The sequence below is a fragment of the Littorina saxatilis genome, linkage group LG16 (assembly GCF_037325665.1).
Source record: "Littorina saxatilis isolate snail1 linkage group LG16, US_GU_Lsax_2.0, whole genome shotgun sequence".
Classification (NCBI taxonomy): Eukaryota; Metazoa; Mollusca; class Gastropoda; order Littorinimorpha; family Littorinidae; genus Littorina; species Littorina saxatilis.
In genome coordinates this window covers 15,171,629-15,194,929 of record NC_090260.1, presented here as the reverse complement: position 1 = coordinate 15,194,929, position 23,301 = coordinate 15,171,629, and the positions used below count along the sequence as shown (strand labels likewise).

Genomic DNA, 23,301 nt, shown 5'->3' with positions numbered 1-23,301 from the left:
GAACTATGGAAGATAACTGTTTCAAACTTAAAAATTATGTGGGGCACATGTTATACTTTCATCATGAGCCACATTTGGTCACATATGATCAAGGTCAAGGTCACTTTGACCCTTATGAAATGTGACCAAAATAAGGTAGTGAACCACTAAATCTGACCATATCTCATGGTAGAAAGAGCCAATAAGCACCATTGTACTTCCTGTCTTGAATTAACAGCTTTGTGTTGCATGACCTTGGATGACCTTGACCTTGGGTCAAGGTCACATGTATTTTGGTAGGAAAAATGTGTAAAGCAGTTCTTAGTGTATGATGTCATTGCTAGGTTTAGTTATTTTTGAAGGTCAAGGTCATGTCAAGGTCAAGCATGTGAGTCGTATGGGCTTTGCCCTTCTTGTTGTGCATGATGTGGTGATCTACCTGATCTAAAGTTAGATCCAAAAATAAGCCAAGACCAGCCGGGTACCCCCCGCGGGTTAGGGGGAGTCCCATAATATTGGTTGGGACTAGAAAGAATTTACCCGATGCTACCCAGCATGTTGTAAGAGGCGACTAACGGTTCTGTTTCTTCTCTTCTTTTGTCTTATTTCTGCCTAAACAGTCCTTTCACCTATATTTCCTTCCAAGAAAACTCTCCCTACTATTCCCTGCAGTTTTCCAATTCTTTTCTTGTTGTCTTATTTCTACCTGACTGGATCCATCACCTTTATTTCACTTACCAAAATTCTTCTTTTCCACATCCTTATTTCTCTGCACCCAGCATGTCGTATGAGGCGACTAACGGATTCTGTTTCTCCTTTTACCCTTGTTAAGTGGTTCTTGTATAGAATATAGTCAATGTTTGTAAAGATTTTAGTCAAGCAGTATGTAAGAAATGTTTAGTCCTTTGTACTGGAAACTTGCATTCTCCCAGTAAGGTCATATATTGCACTACGTTGCAAGCCCCTGGAGCAATTTTTTGATTAGTGCTTTTGTGAACAAGAAACACTTAACAAGTGGCTCTATCCCATCTCCCCCCTTTCCCCTATCCCATCTCCCCCCTTTCCCTCGTCGCGATATAACCTTCGTGGTTGAAAACGACGTTAAACACCAAATAAAGAAAGAAAGAAAGAACCAGCCGGGTACGAGTACGAAATTAATTCGTAAAAAAATCGCAGTTCTTGACTCTTTGGGTGCAAGTCAATGAAACTTGGTAGTTCTTCTAAGGCCTAAAAAAAAAATAGGTGTGGTTACGGTAACCCGACCTACCCTATTTTTAGGGGCCCACCCTATAAATTTTTATTACATTTGTCAAAAACAAAACAAAAAACGAGTGCAGAAAACGCATTGAAAGCGAAATTGCTCGAGTCGTACACTTATTTCCCTGTCAAGTAGGTTTAATTTGTACACATTAGAAAAAAAAGTTTAAAAAAAAAGTGATTGCCTACCTTCCTACCCTATTTTTTTGGGCTGTTACCTTAACCACACCTCCCGCAGTGGGGCACTGCGGTTATGAAATTAAAGGCCCCTCCTGTTTTTGGAACCGCAGGAGCTTTCTAGTTTGCTGTTAGGCAGATTTTTGGTTCCTCTTTCCTGTCATGCTCTCTTTTTCTTCATGAATTCTTTTCTTTTTTCTGCCTTCTTGCTCATCCACCTGTATTTTTTCCAAAAATCTCTTCTCTTGCCGCTTGTCTCGCGATTCATGTATAGTTTAATCTGTTAGTGTTCTGATGTAAGTCCAGCAGTAGATAGGTTAAGCCTATTTTAACATACTGGAAACTGGTAATCTTCCAGTAGGTATTAATTTAGTTTTACTAAAGCCTGCTGGGACACAAGTAATGGGTTAGTCAGTGCATTTGTAAACAGGAATCGCTTGACAAGTGGCGCCCTTCATCCCCCCCTTCCTCGTCCTGATATGGCTCTGCGTAGTCGGCTGGACGTTAAGCAACAAATAAACAAACAAACAAACCTCAACCACACCTTTTTTTTTTTTTTGCCTAACGGATAGCTGCCTGAGGTATGACTGAAAGCCCCAGGGGCTCCGTGCACCTGGATTTGACAAGTTCAGTACCTTTAACTAAGAGAAAATGTGAAAAGTCAAGGTCTTAAAACAGGAGGCAGTCTTAACAGGGGGGTTCCACTGTCGATAAAAGCTCCCCCTTTCCTGTTTACTCCTGTTTGGTTCAAGACAGCTCCTGCTCAGATATTGCTGGGAAAATCGACTTTCCCTGGTTGCTGTTTTTTGTGCCACCACTGTATAGAACTATTCTTTCTTTCTTTCTTTATTTGGTGTTTAACGTCGTTTTCAACCACGAAGGTTATATCGCGACGGGGTATAGGACTATTAGAAACGGGAGTGGGCAGGCTTGTCAATCTTGAAGGATCCCTTTGAAGACCTGAACAAAGAAGAAATAGAAAAACAGTATTCCGTTCAGTTTCGGAGACAGTTGTACAACTACAAAGTCCTGGTATGTGGGTGTCGCCTGACATCTATTCAAAAGATAAAATATGCTTTAATTTGTAGAAGCAGAGGTTACCGTTGGAAAACTTAATTTGTTTTGTGTGTACGCTTCTTTTATTTCACTTCACAGAGACACACCGGCACGGTTGGCCTAGTGGTAAGGCGTCCGCCCCGTGATCGGGAGGTCGTGGGTTCGAACCCCGGCCGGGTCATACCTAAGACTTTAAAATTGGCAATCTAGTGGCTGCTCCGCCTGGCGTCTGGCATTATGGGATTAGTGCTAGGACTGGTTGGTCCGGTGTCAGAATAATTTGACTGGGTGAGACATGAAGCCTGTGCTGCGACTTCTGTCTTGTGTGTGGTGCACGTTATATGTCAAAGCAGCACCGCCCTGATATGGCCCTTCGTGGTCGGCTGGGTGTAAAACAAACAAACAAACTTCACAGAGACAAACAAGGGGCCTTTTTCTTCCCTCTTTGATCAGAAATAGAAGTAATGTAATAAACTTAAGATTTTGTGTCATCAGTGGCCATTTAGAGACATGGTTTGGTAATACACTGCTAGAAACAGTACAGTGGAACCCTCCTTTTAAGCCTCCCCAATTTAAGACCTTATTTTTTCAGATGTTTTGTTCACAACGTCTGTAAATTTACCTCCATTTTAAGACTTTATTTTTTCAGATGTTTTGTTCACAATGTCTGTAAATTTACCTCCATTTTAAGACTTTATTTTTTCAGATGTTTTGTTCACAATGTCTGTAAATTTACCTCCATTTTAAAACTGACTCCCTTGTTAAGACCTGATTTTCTGAGATTTTTGAGGTCGTAAAAAGGGGGTTCCACTGTACCTTTGACTTGGACTTGGGGGCCCGGTAGCTCAGTTGGTAGAGCACTGGACTTGTGATCGAAAGGTCGCAGGTTCGAATTCGGGCCGGGACGGACACGGGTCAACTTTATGTGCAGACCCAGAGACGGAAGCCATGTCCCACCCCCGTGTCATCACAATGGCACGTAAAAGACCTTGGTCATTCTGCCATAAGTGCAGGTGGCTGAATACACCTAAACACGCAGACACCTGGGTAGCGCGACTCCGTTGCTGCTAGCTTTCCACTGGGAGGAAGCGACCCGAATTTCCCAGCGATGGGACAATAAAGTAATGAAAATGAAATGAAATGAAAAGTGCAAATATCTGACCCCCAGCCCATTCTTTCAGTCCCAGTAGCATACTTGTTGTGCTTAAGTTTTGGTCTTGAACAGCTGTTTGTGGGTTTTTCGTTCATAGCTAAAAGTTACTGGACTTGTCAACTCCAGGTAGACGTGACCCCTCAGGCTGTAAAGTTGCCCCCAATATAGGACTCCCTCCTTTTGAAGTCCCTGTTTTTCCTCACACTTTATGTTCATAACTTCATAACCTCTAAATTTACCCCCATTTTCAGACTCCCTCCTTTATAAGACCCTGTTTTTTTTAAACTTTCTGTTCAGACATAACCTCTCTAAATTTACTCCCTGATTTTATCAAATTTTTTAAGGTCTTAAAAGGGGGGTTCTACTGTTATGCAAAGTGAGAGAGTGTTTATATTAATTAGATTTATTTATTAGTTTGGCCGTGGAGAAAGCAGATTATTGTTTGTACTGCAGAAGCAAAGAGTTTGCGGTGTCTACTTTCTCAGTTTCTGTTCATCTCTCTCAATCTGATTGGCATACAGGGTACATTATTCAGTCTGGAAATATTTCTTAAATTCAAATCAATATCATAAGCTTGTTGTTCGTGAAGGAATAAAAGACTGATTGTCAACTGCGCCCCAGAAAGGAAAATATTGAACTGTGCGCACAAAAAGGAGTGTTGTATGTCGATGTTATTGGTTGGGAAATCTTTTGTCCGCTGTCAGCATGTTAGAACAGGGTGAGGCTTCAGAGTTTTGGGGGGGGGGGGGGGGGGGGGGCTCAAGCAAGTTGTATGTATGACAGACGGGCGCAGTGGCGTGGCTTTAAGACGTCGGCCTCCTAATCGGGAGGTCGTGAGTTCGAATCCCGGTCGCTGCCGCCTGGTGGGTTAACCTTTTAACTACCAAGTTTATTGTTCTGTAGAATCCCTCAGCTCCCAAGTTATTTTGAGCAGAGACGGTCAAAAACGGGTATGCGTGTTTAAATTATTATTACTCAGTTTCTCTTTGTCAGATTGATAAAAAAAATTGGTATGTTATTGGATAGGGATCAAACTTCAAAGAGTATGTGTTCTTCTTCTTGGTGGTATGTATGTCGCAGTGTTATCATGATTTATCTACCTGTTTACCTGTCAATAAAGTTGAAAAATTACGCTTACTTGTTGCTCCGGTATATCATCCGTTTCACTGTCACTTGTTGATATTCATTGAACGATCAAAGTAGGTCAGATCAGCAGTGTTCACAGAAATGCTGATGTCGAAGCCAGAATCTTCTAGTTGATGTCTATTTTCGTGGAGATAATCAAGCATAGTCATGAAATCAGGATCACTGTCATCTGAATCCATGTCGGCACCAAGCGCCCAAAAGATTTGGTGAAAAAAGATCGATTGTAACTCTCACAGAGATCGAAAGCACATGGGGAAAAATCAAGGCGGAAGTGAGACAATCCCACAATGCATTTGCAACCGTCTTATTACTACTGCTCGCGCACAACAACCGCAAACAACCGAAACAGATGCTACACCGGCGACGGGCGGTATCGGGCGGTATGGGAATAGCGGCAATGGCGGAAGACGGGCGGTATCGTGCGGTATGGTAGTTAAAAGGTTAAGAGTGGAGATTTTTCCGATCTCCCAGGTCAACTTATGTGCAGACCTGCTAGTGACTTAACCCCCTTCGTGTGTACATGCAAGCACAAGACCAAATGCGCACGGAAAAGATCCTGTAATCCATGTCTGAGTTCGGTGGGTTATGGAAACACGTCTTAAATCGTTTTTATTTCTTTGTGGAAGGTAGAGAGAACACGGGAGACGGCCAAAACTCTGAGCAAATTGTGTCTTCCAAGGAAGGGAGTCTTCATTGAAATCAGAGGTGAATTTACAGCCACTCTGTACAACAAATTACAAAAAACTACAAAAACAAAACAACAGGGTCTTGAGTCAAAAAGGGGAGGGGGTCCTAAAAGGGAGGTTCCAGTGTACTACATGTACTACTCCACTGTACTACATGTACTACTCCACTGTACTACATGTACTACTCCACTGTACTACATGTACTAACAATATCAATATGAGGCTTATATCGCGCGTATTCCGTGGGTACAGTTCTAAGCGCAGGGATTTATTTTTATTTTTATGCAATTTATATCGCGCACATATTCAAGGCGCAGGGATTTACTCCACTGTACTACATGTACTACTCCACTGTGCTACATGTACTACTATGGTGTTGGTAAAAATGTGGAGGGTGTCTTGAGCATGGAGAAAAGAGTACAAGAGATCGAGAGGCTTATGATGGTGTTTTTTGGGTGGTTTCCAAGTGCCATGCACACTGCAATGGCAGCTAGGGAAGAGGCATGCAGACTGGCACAAAGAGCTTTTCAAGGGGAGGCCAAGGCTCTCTTTCATGCTGCCTCAACAACGCATAATGGCTTCACCAAGAAATCCTGATCTTTTTGCCCCTTTGTGCCCCTTCTGTTCAGACTTTGGAGGTGTGTGAGAGAGAGTGTGTGTGTGTTACCCCCCATTTTAAGACCTCCAAAAATCTGACAAAATCAGGTACCCCCCGCGCCCCCCCGCAGGTTAGGGGGGTCCCATATTGGTTGGGACGAGAAAGAATTTACCCGATGCTCCCCAGCATGTCGTAAGAGGCGACTAACGGATTCTGTTTCTCCTTTTACCCTTGTTAAGTATTTCTTGCATAGAATAATTATAGTCAATCAATCAATCAATATGAGGCTTATATCGCGCATATTCCGTGGGTACAGTTCTAGGCCCCCCCCCCCCCCCGCGTGTTAGGGGCGAAGAATTTACGCGATGCTCCCCAGCATGTTGCTCCCCAGCATGTCGTAAGAGGCGACTAATGGATTCTGTTTCTCCATTTGAGTTCAGACTACGATTTTCAAATGTGCTTCAACTAAGGTTTGTGCTACTAATGTTGTTTGTAACCAGTGGGTTACTATTTTGGTCATCAGATTACTATTCTTTGACTTGACCATTACTCTTGTCAATTTTGGGGGGTAAACAGGTCTGCGCTGTATGAGGTAGGACTGTTGCCTCTGAAATGGTTGATTGTGTTGGTATTGGTGGGGGGGGGGGGGTGGGGTTCCACTGTACTAAAGTTCTAGTTAGAGTCATAGGTGTTGTATCTGCACCTTAAGACAGTTACAAAAATCTGGTCATATTCAAGGTCAAACACTCCAAGATACGCCAGAGTTATCTGCACCTCATGACAGCTCAAAAACAGGTCAAACACTCCAAGATACGCCAGAGTTATCTGCACCTCAAGACAGTTCAAAAATCTGGTCATATTCAAGGTCAAACACTCCAAGATACGCCAGAGTTATCTGCACCTCAAGACAGTTCAAAAATCTGGTCATATTCAAGGTCAAACACTCCAAGATACGCCAGAGTTATCTGCACCTCAAGACAGTTCAAAAATCTGGTCATATTCACGGTCAAACACTCCAAGATACGCCAGAGTTTAATAATGAGGGTATATTTTAATTTATTGAAGTGAGATTGATTTTGAAATGTCAAAATTGAAATCGGAACTACATGTACCGCAATGATATCAGTCAGGCCAAAAAGAAAAATATGTCTGTTTCCGGTAACATGGCCAAAAAAAATAGGGTCGGTCGGTCATTTTTTTTAATTTATTTTTTTTTTAACCTTTTATTTTTACGTTTTGTTAACGTCTTTTTTTTATTTATTTTTTAACGCTTAGTTTTCTTACAATTATTTAGCACATGTTTTTGACCTAGATATTTTGAAACTAAAAAAGTATACTTGACTTCATATATTTTTATTTTTAATTTTTTAAAATTTTTTGTGTGTGCGAAAAGCGAAAAAAAACTTTAGGGTCGGCGCTTAAAAATAGGGTCGGTCGGGTTACCGGAAACAGACATATTTTTCTTTTTGACCTCAGCAGAGTTTTGGCTAGTGTCAGTTCAAGTGCCGTTGTGGCTCAATGCAGCTCTGACTGATAAGCACTCACTTTATGTTAATGGTGCTTGTTGAATATTTTACCTTCAGCTCCATGCCGTGCTTAATTGGTTTGTATAGTTTTCAATTTCATATTGTTTGTTCAGGGACGGTGGAGATTTTCGTTTGTAATAGGTGTGTTTGTCTGTGCAGTCGATAAGCTTGATCGACAACTACAGGTTCGTACAGGTCAGGAAGCAAAAGGGCTGTTAACACATTTGCTGGGATGAAGGCTCCTATCCACTAATGCATGTTTTTTGGGGAATAAAATCATATGGAGAACTTTCAATTTCGAAGATGTGGAGATTTTTTTTAGGGGGGGGGGGGGGGGGGGGGGGGCTGAGTCAGTCTCCAAAGTTCAGATGCTCCTAAATTGTGCCAAACATAAATAAAATATTGTGATTTTCATCAAGAGCGCTGGTCATTGACCCTGTTTGGAAACATGACATATGTCTTCCGTCCGTCCGTCCCCCCTTCCCTTCTCTAGAGCTGCCAGTTCGTTTTTACTGATTTTTCTATTTTCCCAACTTTCACCCCTGTATAATTTGTCATACACCAAACATTAAATATTAGTACAGACAGAATGAGGAGTTTATTAATTTCAGCTGGGAAAGCATAACGCTTATTAATTCTCAAGAAAATGAAGTTCCATTCGGGGCTTGATCTGAATTTTCTTTAAGAATAGAAAAACTCAAAAATTAAGTGCCTTGACTGTCGCTGAAATGAATTAATTTAGGTCCATTTTTTCCAAGCTTATTGGACCTATTCTTGGACCTATTCTTATCCTCATTATTTGCAGTAACCAGACCTGGGAACCCATACGATTTTGCCATATTGTGTACGCATGCTTGTCAAGAATAGGATCAGTATGGCCAGTAAAAAAAAAATACGAGGAGAACAATTCCTGGACTACTTGTCTTCAGAAGCGCATCCCGAAGCTGATCCGGTATTTTGACACATGGTTACAGTTTCTGTCAGTAAAAATGAAATGAAGCATTTGTTTTAAATGTATCAATTGGTAAACTTAATTAACAGTACGATGGACGCTGGTGAAGCATATTTTAATCATGGATGTTCAAATGCCGTGTGGAGTACGCTCATTTTTCTTAAAATACACCAAGTTTCTTTGAGAATACTCCAAGTGCAAAACAGGGATTCCCAAGTCTGTAATTTATGTCCATTTTTTTCCAAGCTTATTGGACCTATTCTTGGACCTATTCTTATCCTCATTATTTGCTGTAACTGTCAGGTTAGTTACCATTTTCTCTTCAAGTAAGTAAAACTGTTTGCAGCAGAATTCAGCGGCGAATTCCAGTGACAACCATGAACGAGCCACAACCAATTCTAATGGTGATACTATTTCTAAATTTCTCCTTACTGACACGAGGTCAGGTATCAGATAGAAATCGCGATAACAATTGCCACAACCAATTCTAATACTAATAGTGATACTATTTCTGAATGTCTCCTTGGGGTCAGGTATCAGATAGAAATCAGGATAACAATTGCCACCTCCTGATAATGGGGGCCCGGCTTGCTCCTGGAAACCCAACCGGCCGCTGTTACTACCTAGCACTGGGCACGCTGCGTACAAGGTTATCGCCTCTTCCTTTGTGCACCTTATACTCGCTCCCCTTACCCCCGTTTGATTTCTGATTGGGCCATTGTATGTAAATATTATCACCCTCCCAATCAGCTGGCATTGTATGTAAATATTATCACTCTCCAATCGGCCGGCCCTCCGTTTTGGGTCTGAGTCAACGATAAAACAATTCATTGGTTTGGAATAAATGCGTTGAGAATTTCAGGCAGGGCAGACTGCGAGACGGTCGGTAGGGTAGGGTAGGTGCTTGGACGGGTTCGCCGCAGGTTTCTGGGATTCGGAGCTATTTGAAATGAGTTGCGTGAAAAGGTTAGTACCTGTCGAAGTTAAGATTGATAGGCTATTGTTCCGTGTCGTGCTGTTTGCGAGCAAGCTGTGCTTGCTCTTACCAAGCTTATCTTACCTGTTGGACGGACTTGCAAGATAAGTTTATTGCACTCTTTCTGCCGTGAGAGGGACATTAGTAAGGTTGAGGTGTATTCTACTGATCAATATTGTACAGTTAGTGTATTGAACATGTATGCTTGGCTTAATGTTACATTTACATGGGACTTATACGTCCACGTCGGCAGGGTAAAAAACGGTCATACACGTAAAAACCCACTCGCGCAAAAGAAAAAACCGAGTGGACGTGGGAGTTTCAGCCCATGAATGCAGAGGAAGATGAAATACATCATGTCAAAAGTTGGGTGTTTCTGATATAACACTTTACCGATGTATTACAGCAGTCCCTGCAATGTACGGCCCCCGGCGTGAGCGGACACCTGACATGTACGGACACATTTGCTCGGCACGGAGTGTTTTCCTTCTATATTTGCCCCCCCTTAAACGGACACCTGCAAAACGTGGACGCGGACACTCATTTTCGGTCCCAACAGCAGGTCATACCTCCAATGTACGGACAGACCATCGTCAAATTTTCACCACAACAAAATCGATAACAGAGCAGTCCGGCTCTTGGTACGAAGATCACAGCCGCAATGGCGTGATGACAGTCACTGATAACTTGAGTGCACATGTACCCATCAGGAGGTGGGGTAGTTTTGGTCAGGAGTGAAGAGTACATGCGAAGATGCCAACATGAAACTGCACTGAGCTCTTTATTCTTGTCTGTTGGACGTAAACAACAGAAACCACAGTCGATGAAGGTCCTGAGCGAAAGTGAGTGAAAAACCGGCCACAGTTCTCAGCATCGTGTGTCTGTGTGTAACCTCTTTCATTGACAAGATACTCTTGTTTCCCCTCAGCCTTGACCAGTGAGTCGGTTGCCTAATCTATGAACCCTTCAGTTGTCTTGCCTTGTCAAAAGTTACGACACAGTCAACTGGTTTTGCTCTGAGTGAACAGTGCAGCTGGCCTCAATTAGCTGACACCTCTCTGGCCACAGCCCCCAACAGTACATGGCTGGAGGGAGTGAGAGAGAGATGGTGGGGGTGGAGGGGGGGGGGGTGGAGGGTTAGCTGGCTAAACTCCGTGGGGTGTCCGGTGTCACTGCATGTCAGCAGGAAGAGCATTGTAGAGAAATAGAGAGGTGTACTCTTCCACAAAATTTCCAAGCATCAGTTGTCACGCTTGGGGTAGGCATTAGTGAGGGAGAGTGGGAGCTGTGTTATGTACAGTGTATTTCCGACTGAAGAGTGAAAAGTCACTGCCATGCCACATGATCGGCATGCAGTCAATAAAGCCAGACAAGAAAAAAATAAATTACATGATTATGACATGCAGCTCTATCTGCTGCTATTTATTCAAACTGGTTTTCAAGCTTATCCTTGCAAAGCATCTGCACACGCTCCTCTGTACTGTGTTTGTGTGGCTGCTTTCGTATGTCAGCGCATGGTGAGTGTGTTCACTGCCTTGAGGATTTATTTTATCTCTTCTTTTCAACACTTTTCAAACAAATCCTTTTTACAAAACGTTTAAAGAACTATTAGGAGTTTATTGTTATTGTTTAGTAGCCACAATTGAAGTGATTAGCATAGACTCAATCCTGTTGTTTGTGTGTGTCTGTGCGAGTCGAGTGTATGGCCCGGGGGAGGGGGTGGTGTGGTCACCCCTCCCGTGACCGGACACCTGCAATGTACGGACAGTTTTGCTAGGGCCCAAGGGTGTCCGTTCATGAGAGGGACTGCTGTATGAATTTCTGAACTTAATAACAAAAGTTTAAGTTTTTTAACAGCTTCAATCGTCAGACTTATTCAACATGTTTTATAATCTTTTTGAGGCTTATCACTTTCAGAAGCATTTTTGCTGGTTAGACATTTTTGTCGTATCAGGTTAGTCTATTTAATTGTTAAGGGGGAAAAAAATTGTATGTTTCTGGTCACCCGACCCCACCTAGTTTTTTCCTGCCGACCCTAGCCTTTTTTTTTTATTGCATTTGTTAAAAAAAAAAAAAAAAAAAAAAAATTGCATTTGTTAAAAAAAAAAAAAAAAAAAGCGTCAAAACAAAAGTTAACAGACGGCAGGCGACACAAGGGGGATAACCCCGCATCCCTTTTGTCTCATTTGTTTTGTAATGTGTTGTCCTTTTCTTTGTATAGTAAGTCCAGTCTCTTTGCGTCACTGTATAGTTATTTTACACCCTGACCAAAAAACAAAAACAAAATCCCTACCTACCTACCCTATTTTTTGTAGCCATGTTACCAGAAACATACAACTTTTGTTTTTTTGCCTAACTTGTAACTCGGGTCATCAGATTAGAATGGGTGATCCTAAATTGAAATGTCAGCAATTCAGATTTTTCAGGCATCATGCATGTAGAAAAAAGAAACTTTTTTCGGAAAGGGTGCGAGTGGATGGTTTACATTCGCTAGTTGCTGTGCAGCACTTATCTTTCAATGCATAAAATTGAAAACAGAGTAAGGCATCCTGCATGTAAAAAATAAAAATTAAAAAAATTAAAAAAAAATTGTGGAAAGGGTGCGATGTATGGGTTTATCTGCGCTAGTAGTAGTACCTATCGTTTAATACATGAAATAGAAAACAGTCTCAACAGCAGAGAAACAGAGACATTTTTTCATGGTTATATAAGATAAAACACCAGCCAATGATTGTATCGAAACTTTTTTTGAAAGGGTGTGACCGTGTGTGTGTGAGTGGATCGTTTACAGGCGCCAGTGCTTGTGGAACACTTATCTTTCAATACATGCAATTGAAAACAGAAATAGTCAACAGCGGAGAAACAATTTATTCATGGTTATATTACTAGATAAACACCTGAGCCAATGATAGTATACAAAATCAATACAGGTTATCAGTATCACTGTAATGAATACCTGTAAACTATTCTTTCCATAGTAGAACTTGGGGCAGTCGCCTGCCAAAGAAGGTAAAGGTTGGCTGATTGACTGATAAGGAAGGGGAACAGAATCAGCCTACCTCATTATAAGAGGGGTGGGGTGGGGTGGATTATTATAAAATAGAAAAAGTGGTCACAACCTCGCTCCATACAACTACACACGTGGGTTGGGTTGGCGGTAGATTGTGTGCAAAAGTTTGAATAAGTTGAAATGCTATCGCTGTACATGTATCAGGTCTTTCTCCCCCCAAAAAACAACACTTTTTTTTTTAAACCTCAGTATTTCTTTATTGTTACAAGTATGAATCCTAGCGTGTAAGCTTTTATTTTATTTACCTAGCTTGCAAGTGAAATATGAAACTCAATGAGATGCAACATCAACCAACCAAACAAACGAAAACATAAAGAAGATGGGTCACTTTAGTCACACTAAGTAGTCATGAACAAACTAAAGCTTGCATTGCTTGCAGGTTTTAACATTTCAGCTTTTGAAATCCTGGACATAGAACCACTATACCAGAGTATGCACTGTTAGATCAGAGGTTTGGAAGTTATCCTTTTATGTGTACCTGAATATTTGATGAAGTCTTGAAATACTTATACACACCTGGGAACCCATACGATTTTGTCATATTATGTATGCATGATTTATAGAATACGATCAGTACGCTCAGTGGACAAAGAATACAACGAGAAAAATTCCTAGACTACTTTTCTTCACAAGCGCATCCCGAAGCTGATCCAGTATTTTGATACATGATACAGTTTTTGTCAGTAACCATTGAAAGAAGCATTTGTTTCAAATGCATTGCTAAACTTAATTAACGGTGCGATGGATGCTTGTGAAGCATGTTTGAATCATGGATGTTTAAATGTTGTGTGAAGTACGCTCAATTTTTCTGAAAATACACCGAGTTTGTTTGAGAACACTTCAAGTGCAAAACAGGGGTTCCCAGGTCTGCTTATATCATCTCCATAGTGACAGAAAGCCTGGATGGGGGGGGGGGGGCGGCTTGCACTCAAGAGTGGACCACCAGGCAATGCAAAAGCTGGTGATATTATTCCCACCTTTTGCCCTTCACAAGATTCCTACAGTATAACACCCCAAGACCTTAAATTAAAAAAATTGAAGAGAATGATGTGTTGCATAGGAGGAGCCCTAAATTGGAAGTAAATCAGCCAACTTTCTGAACAGAAAATCTGAAAAAAGTAAAGTTGTGAGACTAAGAGGGGTGGGGTGGGGATCGATTTGTGGGTAGGGGTTGATGGCGTCTTTTATTGTTTTAAGATTTTGTTTGTTTGTTTGCTTAACGCCCAGCCGACCACGAAGGGACATATCAGGGCGGTGCTGCTTTGACATATAACGTGCGCCACACACAAGACAGAAGTCGCAGCACAGGCTTCATGTCTCACCCAGTCACATTATTCTGACACCGGACCAACCAGTCCTAGCACTAACCCCATAATGCCAGACGCCAGGCGGAGCAGACACTAGATTGCCAATTTTAAAGTCTTGTTATGACCCGGCCGGGGTTCGAACCCACGACCTCCCGATCTCGGGGCGGACGCCTTACCACTAGGCCAACCGTGCCGGTATTGTTTTAAGAGGGGTCTGAGAAATAGTGTTACAGTACTGTAGTACATGTACTTGCCAGGAACAAAGAGTTGAAAGACCTGCAATCCTCTGCAGCCTAGGACAGACGGGTCAATTTCTTCTTCTTCTTCTTCTTCTGCGTTTGTGGGCTGAAACTCCCATGTACACTCGTGTTTTTGCACGAGTGGAATTTTACGTGTATGACCGTTTTTACCCCGCCATTTAGGCAGCCATACGCCGCTTTCGGAGGAAGCATGCTGGGTATTTTCGTGTTTCTATAACCCACCGAACTCTGACATGGATTACAGGATCTTTTACGTGCGCACTTGGTCTTGTGCTTGCGTGTACACACGAAGGGGGATAAGCCACTAGCAGGTCTGCACATAAGTTGACCTGGGAGATCGGAAAAATCTCCACACTTAACCCACCAGGCGGCCGCGGCCGGGATTCGAACCCTCGACCTTCCGATTAGGAGGCCGACGTCTTACCACCACGCCACAGCGCCCGTCGACTGGTCAAAAGATTGTTCAAGGATTAACTGGCCAGTGATAACAAGTCCGCGCTCTACATAAAGTTATACTCTGTAGTAGTGGTACACAGCCAAGTAAAATTTATGATATCAACTGTATCAACTGACTCGCTGTGGTTCAGGTTGAATAGCACTGATAAATATTTCTTGTCGGGCTGAGTGCTAGTAGTCTTTGGTGCAGGTCTGAAAGTGGCGAGTATTTGACTCGCCATGGCGAGTAGAAACATGTAACTGGTGAGTAGAAACATGTAACTGGCGAGTAGAAACATGTAACTGTGAGTAGAAACATGTAACTGGCGAGTAGAAACATGTAACTGTGAGTAGAAACATGTAACTGTGAGTAGAAACATGTAACTGGCGAGTAGAAACATGTAAATGGCGAGTAGAAACATGTAACTGGTGAGTAGAAACATGTAACTGGCGAGTAGAAACATGTAACTGTGAGTAGAAACATGTAACTGGCGAGTAGAAACATGTAAATGGCGAGTAGAAACATGTAAATGGCGAGTAGAAACATGTAACTGGCGAGTAGAAACATGTAACTGCGAGTAGAAACATGCAAATGGCGAGTAGAAACATGTAACTGTGAGTAGAAACATGTAACTGCGAGTAGAAACATGCAAATGGCGAGTAGAAACATGCAAATGGCGAGTAGAAACATGTAACTGGCGAGTAGAAACATGTAACTGTGAGTAGAAACATGCAAATGGCGAGTAGAAACATGTAACTGTGAGTAGAAACATGAAAATGGCGAGTAGAAACATGTAACTGGCGAGTAGAAACATGTAACTGTAAGTAGAAACATGCAACTGGCGAGTAGAAACATGTAACTGTGAGTAGAAACATGTAACTGTGAGTAGAAACATGTAACTGGTGAGTAGAAACATGTAACTGGCGAGTAGAAACATGTAACTGTGAGTAGAAACATGTAACTGGCGAGTAGAAACATGTAAATGGCGAGTAGAAACATGTAACTGGTGAGTAGAAACATGTAACTGTGAGTAGAAACATGTAACTGCGAGTAGAAACATGTAACTGGCGAGTAGAAACATGTAAATGGCGAGTAGAAACATGTAAATGGCGAGTAGAAACATGTAACTGGCGAGTAGAAACATGTAACTGTGAGTAGAAACATGTAACTGGCGAGTAGAAACATGTAACTGTGAGTAGAAACATGTAACTGGCGAGTAGAAACATGTAACTGTGAGTAGAAACATGTAACTGGCGAGTAGAAACATGTAACTGGTGAGTAGAAACATGTAACTGGCGAGTAGAAACATGTAACTGTGAGTAGAAACATGGAACTGGCGAGTAGAAACATGGAACTGGCGAGTAGAAACATGGAACTGGCGAGTAGAAACATGTAACTGGCGAGTAGAAACATGTAACTGTGAGTAGAAACATGTAACTGGCGAGTAGAAACATGTAACTGTGAGTAGAAACATGCAACTGGCGAGTAGAAACATGTAACTGTGAGTAGAAACATGCAAATGGCGAGTAGAAACATGTAACTGTGAGTAGAAACATGAAAATGGCGAGTAGAAACATGTAACTGGCGAGTAGAAACATGTAACTGTGAGTAGAAACATGTAACTGGCGAGTAGAAACATGTAACTGTGAGTAGAAACATGAAACTGGCGAGTAGAAACATGTAACTGTGAGTAGAAACATGTAACTGGCGAGTAGAAACATGTAACTGTGAGTAGAAACATGTAACTGGCGAGTAGAAACATGTAACTGTGAGTAGAAACATGAAAATGGCGAGTAGAAACATGCAAGTGGCGAGTAGAAACATGTAACTGGCGAGTAGAAACATGGAACTGGCGAGTAGAAACATGTAACTGTGAGTAGAAACATGTAACTGGCGAGTAGAAACATGTAACTGTGAGTAGAAACATGTAACTGGCGAGTAGAAACATGTAACTGTGAGTAGAAACATGTAACTGGCGAGTAGAAACATGTAACTGTGAGTAGAAACATGTAAATGGCGAGTAAAAACATGTAACTGTGAGTAGAAACATGCAAATGGCGAGTAGAAACATGTAAATGGCGAGTAGAAACATGCAAATGGCGAGTAGAAACATGTAACTGTGAGTAGAAACATGCAAATGGCGAGTAGAAACATGTAACTGGCGAGTAGAAACATGTAACTGTGAGTAGAAACATGCAAATGGCGAGTAGAAACATGTAACTGTGAGTAGAAACATGAAAATGGCGAGTAGAAACATGTAACTGGCGAGTAGAAACATGTAACTGTGAGTAGAAACATGCAAATGGCGAGTAGAAACATGTAACTGTGAGTAGAAACATGAAAATGGCGAGTAGAAACATGTAACTGGCGAGTAGAAACATGTAACTGTGAGTAGAAACATGTAACTGGCGAGTAGAAACATGTAAATGTGAGTAGAAACATGTAACTGGCAAGTAGAAACATGTAACTGTGAGTAGAAACATGTAACTGGCGAGTAGAAACATGTAACTGTGAGTAGAAACATGTAAGTGGCGAGTAGAAACATGTAAGTGGCGAGTAGAAACATGTAAGTGGCGAGTAGAATGGCGAGTAGAAACATGAAAGTGGCGAGTAGAATGGCGAGTAGAAACATGTAAGTGGCGAGTAGAATGGCGAGTAGAAACATGAAAGTGGCGAGTAGAAACATGTAACTGTGAGTAGAAACATGTAACTGGCGAGTAGAAACATGTAACTGTGAGTAGAAACATGAAAATGGCGAGTAGAAACATGTAACTGTGAGTAGAAACATGCAAATGGCGAGTAGAAACATGTAAATGGCGAGTAGAAACATGCAAATGGCGAGTAGAAACATGTAACTGTGAGTAGAAACATGTAACTGGCGAGTAGAAACATGTAACTGTGAGTAGAAACATGCAAATGGCGAGTAGAAACATGTAACTGTGAGTAGAAACATGCAAATGGCGAGTAGAAACATGTAACTGTGAGTAGAAACATGAAAATGGCGAGTAGAAACATGCAAATGGCGAGTAGAAACATGTAACTGTGAGTAGAAACATGTAACTGGCGAGTAGAAACATGTAACTGTGAGTAGAAACATGTAACTGGCGAGTAGAAACATGTAACTGTGAGTAGAAACATGTAACTGTCGAGTAGAAACATGTAACTGGCGAGTAGAAACATGTAACTGGCGAGTAGAAACATGTAACTGTGAGTAGAAACATGTAACTGGCGAGTAGAAACATGTAACTGGCGAGTAGAAACATGTAACTGGCGAGTAGAAACATGTAACTGGCGAGTAGAAATGTTTCATCTGCTCGCCAAATGCGAGAATTAAGTTGCTGAACCAAATTGTTGGTTTGGCTAGTAAAGTTTGCTCTCTGACTAGGGAAGGGGGGGGGGGGGGGGGTGTTCCACAGTACATTATAAAGGGGTGGCCTGTCAGTGCTGATAACCAATACTATAAAGGGGTGGCCTGGCAGTGCTGATAACCAATACTATAAAGGGGTGGCCTGGCAGTGCTGATAACCAATACTATTAGGGGGCGCAATTCATTGCATTGGAGAGCTGTGTGCAAGTTGTGTATGGCGAGGTAGATAGCTACTGCAAGCTTAGACCTTTTCTGTACTTTATAAAGTGGTGGCCTGGCAGTGCTGATAACCAATACTATAAGGGTGCGCAATTCATTGCATTGGAGAGCTGTGTGCAAGTTGTGTGTGGCGAGGTAGATAGCTACTACAAGTTTAGACCTTTTCTGTACATTATGAAGGGGTGGCCTGGCAGTGCTGATAACCTGCAATACCAAAGTATAAATATAAGGGGGGGGCAATTCATTGCATTGGAGAGCTGTGTGCAAGTTGTGTGTGGCAGGTAGATAGCTACAACAAGTTGAGACCTATGCTGGACAGTGTGAGAGCAGAGGTATAAATTGTAATGCAGGCCGGGGCTGCCCTTTCATTGCCAGTTCTGCACTGCCCACTGTGTCACCTGCCTGGGAGTGGGAGAGGTGGGACTCTGCAAGTTGACAGGCTTGTCTTCTGCCTACTACTGGGTGTATACTGTTGGAACCTGTTGCACTTTGGTTGGGGACAGGAGGCTTGGAGTTTGTGTTGGTCCTGGTTTCATACAAGGTGAGTGTGTGTGTCTGTGTGTTGCAGGCATGGGAATTGTCCGCCGAAAGGCAAATTCCCGCCGATTTTTTTTTTTTTCGCGCCGAAAAAGCAGAAGTGTCCGCCGGGGAAAAAAAATGGGGGAGGCAAAAATGGTTCTAAAGACTGAATTTAATGGCAAACTTGGAGCTAAGCTGACACCAAATTGCACCATTTTGGGGTTTATTTCGGGGGGGGGGGGGGGGGGGGGGGGGGGAGGCCGCTGTCCACTTTGTTATTATACAAATTTTCAGCCTTTTTTGATTTATTTTTTACAAATTTCAATTCCCATGCCTGGTGTTGACAGGCTTGCCTTTTGCCTACTTCTGTGTGTATACTGTTGGGACCTGTTGCACTTTGGTTGGGGACAAGAGGCTTGGAGTTTGTGTTGGTCCTGGGTTCACACAAGGTGAGGGGTGTGAGTGTGTTTGTGTGTGTGTGTGTGTTGACAGGCTTGTCTTTTGCCTACTTCTAGGTGTATACTGTTGGAACCTGTTGCACTTTGGTTGGGGACAAGAGGCTTGAAGTTGGTGTTGGTCCTGGTTAGAGAGATGAAGATGGCGATTTAACAAAGGATAGAGGTTTAAGGCTACGCCTTTTCTTACAAACAGTTCTGAGAGAGTGAGAGAGACTTTGTGTGTGTGTGAGAGAGAGGGAGGGACCCTGCATGACAGTTTTTACCCCTCCTTTCAGGGGAAGCATGCTCATGATGCTGGGTATGTTTGTGTTTCTATAACACACAGAACTGACATAGATTGAAGGAATTTTTTTATGCGCACTTAGCAGGTCTGCATATATAAGTTGACCTGGGAGATTGGAAAAATCCCCAGCCTTAACCCACCAGATGCGGCCGGGATTCAAACCCCCAACCTTCCGCTGAGGAGGCTAATGTCTCTAAGTCATTGTGCCAAAGGATTAAAAACAATGTGGAATAAGTCTGAAGAATTTCTGATTTTCATTGAATTTCAAACTCCCAGCTGAATTTTGGTTTGTTACTGACACAGTCAGTCAATCAGCATTCAAAAGAAGGTATAAATCACAGATGAATATTTGAGTAAAAGCTAAATATGGAGATTTTTTTAATCCCATGTTTTGAGAGAAGGAATTGTGTGACTAAGAGAGCATACATACATGTTTCTGTGTGAGAGAGAGAGAGAGAGAGAGAGAGAGAGAGAGAGAGAGAGAGGTGGGTGGGAACTAAAAGACAGAGTGAGACAGACAGATATGGCAGGCGCAGTGGCCTAATGGATAAGACACCGGTTTGCTAGTTCGAATCCCTGTGTGTACCATACCTGTGTTGGACAGAATATATCTTCCTTACAGGTGATATGACCAAGTGCCTGAGTGTGCTTGGAGAACCCTCCCCCCGGGGGCGGGTGAGGGGAAAGAATTTACCCGATGCTCCCCAGCATGTCGTAAGAGGCGACTAACGGATTCTGTTTCTCCTTTTACCCTTGTTGAGTGTTTCTTGTATAGAATATAGTTCATTTTTGTAAAGATTTTGGTCAAGCAGTATGTGGGAAATGTTAACGTCGTTTTCAACCACGAAGGTTATATCGCGACGGGGAAAGGGGGAGATGGGATAGAGCCACTTGTCAATTGTTTGTTCACAAAAGCACCAATCAAAAATTTGCTCCAGGGTCTGCAACGTAGTACAATGTATTTATTACCTTACTGGGAGAATGCAAGTTTCCAGTACAAAGGACGTTAAACACCAAATAAAGAAATTGGAGAACCCTGTGGCACCAAAAGAACATGTGAAGTTTAGATCATAAAAACACAGACAATTGACTTGCAGGTGCACACATGGACATAAACGTTTTTATGAAAGGATCAGCTTGAGAGCTCCATTTCACAGGTGCACTGATCTTACTTACGTGACTCTTAGTCTCACACCTGAGTATTTTCTTGAACTAAAATTCTACGAGGACAAAAAATATGCCCTCCGAATAAAAGACAGTAGGTTTGCCCCAGGCTGTAGGTGTAATGAAATCACGTATTTTCTTGAACTAAAATTCTACGAGGACAAAAAATATGCCCTCCGAATAAAAGACAGTAGGTTTGTCCTAGGCTGTAGGTGTAATGAAATCACGTCTTGCAGACGCCGTTCATTTTCTTTTGCAATTTACTTCCAGTGCCACAGCCCCTAATGTTTTTATGGCTCTTCTATTTCAGTTTCACTGTCCCTTTCATTTCCATAAAAAAAAATAGTAACGTCTGGGCTGCATGCCTCGTCCTGGTGATCTCTTTTGATGTCTCCACAGCCGTTAAACACAGTTATATGCTGGAGAGGCTTGGTGCAAAAAGTTAACGTAATGGACTTTCCATGCAGATTGAGTCATAACATGAGCACTTGGCGGTCGAGGGTGTGAGCGTTGCTGTTTGTGCTGGTGGAAAAGTGCGACTATTGTGCTTTGTAGACCTGTCAGGGCGGATTTATTTGTGGTTCTCTGTCTAGTATCCGCAGCCCTGATCTGAAAGTCCTAAAAAGGGTGCTAAAAATGTACTAGCCAGAGAGCTAATTTTACTCGCCAAACCAACCATTTGTATCAAAATATTAACTCGCATTTGGAGAGAAGATGAACATTTCTAATGGCCAGTTACGTGTTTCTACTCGCCACTTTCAGGGCTGATAGGTGTGCGACTGTCCTCTTGCTAAATCAGTCAATGTTCAAAAGTGGAATAAACTTATGACCATTGGTTTTGCTGCATGCCAAGCATAAATCCCCCCCAACTGAACTCATTTACGAGTAGATTATGGATTTTGTCTCGAGCATTTAACATTTAATTTGTGGAATTTAATTAATTTATTTTCAGCAAGAGTTATAGCTGGCCTACTGCACTAGGCTGTACGAATATTCTGTGGGAAATGGTGAAATGACAGTATAGTCTGTCAACAATAAGATTTTTGTGAAGATCTGTTCATTTCTTCAGTCTAGGAGCTTGCTGCAAGTTTAATTTGTAAACTTAAGAGACCTTAGATCCCTGTGTATACATGTACACACATGTGTCTGTGTCTGTGTCTGTGTGTGTGTCTGTGTCTGTGTCTGTGTCTGTGTCTGTGTGTGTGTCTGTGTCTGTGTCTGTGTCTGTGTGTGAGGGCAGAATAAGATGGACAGATAGACGGAGAACACTCGTAAGAGAAAGATAGAAAGAATGCGCGAGATAACTCGTGACAATGTAATACACTAAAGATGACGTGTGGTCATTCCGTACCTTCTTTCCACCCTGACGAAGGCAGTTTATCTGCCGAAATATTGATCAAAACAAGTACCTTAAAGCCATATGTACTCGATGACTATACACGCTAATTGCTTTACCAACAGCTGGAGACATGCTAAATTAAGTTCCCTGCAAAATATTGTGGTCTAGGACCCCTTCAATGTTGAGATATGTTAATTTTCATTTTGATCTGGATCGTCCTATTTATAGATTTGCCAACAGAGGTAGCGTTGACGCAAGGGAAATAACTCCGCGTCTTTGTTTACATCCAAAGTTTTTGAGACTCTAAAACAAGCTGTAATGCATGTATATGGTCCGCGCATGGCGACATATCGTCATTACATGGTCTTATGGTGCGTTTGACATCGATTATGGGCAAACTACACTTTGTAAACACGGGAGCGCGTACATATGCCTTTAACTTAACCTGGTTACTGGCGTGTCTTCTTTTTATATGAATGTACTGATGGGGTCTGAACAATTTCTAAACTAGAAGCTAAACCCTGCACAATGGGTCAGTGAGCTGTGAGGGCAAAGAACGTGCACTGGCACAGGCAGTATTTTTTATTTTATTTTATTTATTTATTTACGAGGATTTATATCGCGCACGTATCTCACCACTCAAGGCGACTCAAGGCGCATGTTACCTATTAATGCCGTGTGAGATGGAATTTTTTACACAATACATCACGCATTCACATCGGCCAGTAGATCGACCGCCTTTAGGCGCTGCATCCACCTTTCACGGCCTATTATTCCAGGTCACACGGGTATTTTGGTGGACATTTTTATCTACGCCTGTACAATTTTGCCATGAAAGACCCTTTTGTCAATCGTGGGATCTTTAACGTGCATACCCCAATGTAGTGTACATGAAGGGACCTCGTTTATCCGAAAGACTAGCACTTGAACCCACCACCTAGGTTAGGAAAGGGGGGAGAAAATTGCTAACGCCCTGACCCAGGGTCGAACTCGCAACCTCTCGCGCTTCCTCAAATGGGTTACCACTCGGCCACCCAGTCCACCCAGTACTTTCATAAGCAAAAGTAAGGTGAGAGGGGAGTTAGAGATAGCAGAAAAAGAAGGCTCAGACTAACAATGAAAAAGTCATAAATCATTTTTCGATTTCTCACACCAACGCAATGTGTTTGCGTCAAAACGTGTATAGAGTATGTTAGTGTCAATTTACACGGGGGCTTTCAGAGTCTAATATCGGGGAGAAAAGTGAAAAGGGAGAAGCTTCCAGAAGGGGGGGGGGGGGGGCTGAGAGCTTGTTGCAGCCTGTTCAGTGTTCAAAGCCCTTTATTCTTGGTGGTGGTGGTGGTGGTGATTGATTTATCAAAGACATTCAGTGC

General features: G+C 42.3%; 1 long non-coding RNA gene across 1 annotated transcript in view; it reads right to left on the bottom strand.

Annotated features, from left to right (window-relative positions):
- Positions 1–22,369, bottom strand: part of LOC138950525 (uncharacterized) — a 119,714-nt gene extending 97,345 nt beyond the window's left edge. The window contains exon 1 of the long non-coding RNA XR_011450701.1: positions 21,999–22,369. This is a non-coding gene — a long non-coding RNA (uncharacterized lncRNA). The remainder of the gene's footprint in view (positions 1–21,998) is intronic.
- Between the last annotated feature and the right edge of the window lie 932 nt (positions 22,370–23,301).